The following is a 2,633-nucleotide window of genomic DNA, read 5'->3' on the forward strand; positions in this document are numbered from 1 at the left end:
TATTTGTGCATACAGAACTGGGGTACAGGCCAGAGGCTCAGGGGCGGCGAGAGCCTTCACCAGAGACAGAGTGGGGAACAGAACAGGCAGATCGATGAAGTGCACTGCTGAGGGGAGCAGCGGGCCGGTCAGGAGAGGTCTGCCACGCCATGTAGTCACCTCCAGGGCAGGCGGGAATCGAACTCATGCAGAAGCAGCTTTAGATTCTCAGTGCTGTGCTTTAACACGCTGTGCCACCAGGGAGGGCCCCCTTGTATGCCTTTCTCCTGTGTTATTGCTCTAGCTAGAACTTCCAGTCACACTTCAAATTATTTTAATCTCACATTTTCACTAATTGCATTTCCATTTTGTCAAAATAATTTGCTTTTTTAGTGGAATCAGGGCACATAATCATAACATAGTTTTCTTGTAAAGCTATTCATGATCTTAATGTTATATATAATGTAAATTGAAGATTTTCAGATCCCTTTTCTGAGTCAAAGTATGACTCCTGAAGAAAGAAAAATGACTGCCTCACCAAATTTAACAACTTGTACAGGTATGTACTGAAAATGTAAGTCCCAGCTGAAAATGTAAGCTCACAAATTTGTCATGAAACTATCCCTTTCTATCCCATTTTAATAGTTAATTTAAAACTTTACATTGAACTTTGATAGGAACTTTTATTTTACTTAACTTTTTCATAGAATTCTTTTTTTTTTTGTAGTTGATCAACAAAGGGCTTTCACAGGTAAGAAACTTCTGTTGTTATCATATTGATTTGGTTATTGATTATTTTATTATTACAGATCTTGTGATTATGTCATTCCCATATGTTCATGGCCAAGGAGCAGGAAGAACTGTTTCTTATCACTGAAATTTATTTATACTTGAGGACTCAACATTTCTCATTGCTCTCTTAACAATGATCTGGGGGTCTATCAGAGATAGTTTCTGGATCCACAATATTCTTATCTATGGAATTTGGAAAACAGTTATTTCTGGCACTTAGCTGTTGGGAACACAGAAATGATCTATGCTCTGATCATTCTGTCTTCAAAAAACAATGAAACACATTAAATAAACAGGTCTCTAAATGGGTTTTATGTTCATTTTTGTTTATAAGATAAACAAAATCCATCTGATACATGCCGTGGAAAGTGGTCCTGCTGTGGAAAAATATGCTACTATTTTTCAGAAGAAGAGAAAAGTTGGGAGGAGAGTAAGCAGTCATGTGCAACCAAAGATTCTCAACTCATTAAGATTGATGATGTGGGGGAGCAGGTGTGTTTGCTTTATTAAACCTGAGTAAGTGTTTTATGAGAAGGTCGTAAGTCTTGAGTTAAAGATAATAGTTTAGGCTTTGCTCCAATATTATGTGGCCAATTTAGTTAAGCACTTGTATATACTGGTATAGAGTTACCTGAAGAGAAGAGGAGACAGGTGTGGCAGAGAGCTAGAATAGTCACTGCTTTAAACAAAGAGAAACAGGTTTGTTTCAGTTCCATGACATCAGTTGTATTCTTTCTGTTATAGGTGATGCATCTTTAGATTTATCATATATCAGGCTTTTCAGTATGTAGCTTTTGAACTTACACAGGAAAAAGAAGAAAAACTGCCTTCAATACTAACATTGTAAAAGAGAGTCTTCGTTATTTTGAGCTTTATTCTTTTATCATCAGTATTTGAGAAGGATCACATAACTTCTGTTTATGTTATTGTTTTCTTTTAATTTTAATTGCCTGATGTTTTATTGAGGTAATGCTTTTTATATTATATAGGGGAAGAGGTTCACAGCTGTTCAGATGGAAATTATATATCACACATTATCTTTCCCTCCTTTATCTTTCCCTGCTATCTTGTGAGTTTGGGATTTTTCTAAACTTACTGACCATAGGTTTGCTTTAATGCAAATTACCTGTTTTTGCCTCCTAGGTTTTTTTTTTTTCCCTTTTGGATATTTTTTTCTTATCAATTAAAAAAAAAACATTTTATTTGCTCTATAGACTAAGTTACTGAAGCTTTTTCCAGCTCTAGAGCTTATTTATTCATGCATTTATGTTTACCTCTGTATTAAGTGGGGAGATTTTAAAAATTCCCATCATACCCCTTTCTTGCTTTCCTTCATTTAGCCACAAAGACATGAGTGACCCTTTCACTGTGGTCTTTCCAATTTCATTTCATCTCTGTGCAATAGAGAAATTAAACCTGATTATAAATCATTGGAGTGTTTGAAGAGCTAGATATTTTATGACAATCCACTGTAGAAAAAGTTGTGGCTGACATTATTACTAACACCAGTAATTCTAATTTTCTTACAGAAATTTATTCAAGAAAGAATCCAATACAAGTATTGGGTTGGATTAAATAAAAAAGGACATGCACATCCCTGGATGTGGCTGGATAATGCTATTCTTTCTCAGAAGCTGTAAGTTTTCATTTCATAGTATCCCTGCTCCACTTCTTTCTCTGTAACCTGTTCTCAATCATAGCTTGGGAAAGTAATTTCTTTTTGAGACTTAAAGAATAGCCTTAATAACCTATGCTGCCATTTTCAACAGGCAACAGAATACAAATCTCAGAGGCCAAAATAATCACACCGGAAGAGAATTAATTCTTTCTTTCTTTTTTTTTTTTTTAAAGATTTATTTATT

This window comes from Condylura cristata, unplaced genomic scaffold, assembly GCF_000260355.1.
Source record: "Condylura cristata isolate star-nosed mole 26May11 unplaced genomic scaffold, ConCri1.0 scaffold00036, whole genome shotgun sequence".
NCBI lineage: Eukaryota > Metazoa > Chordata > Mammalia > Eulipotyphla > Talpidae > Condylura > Condylura cristata.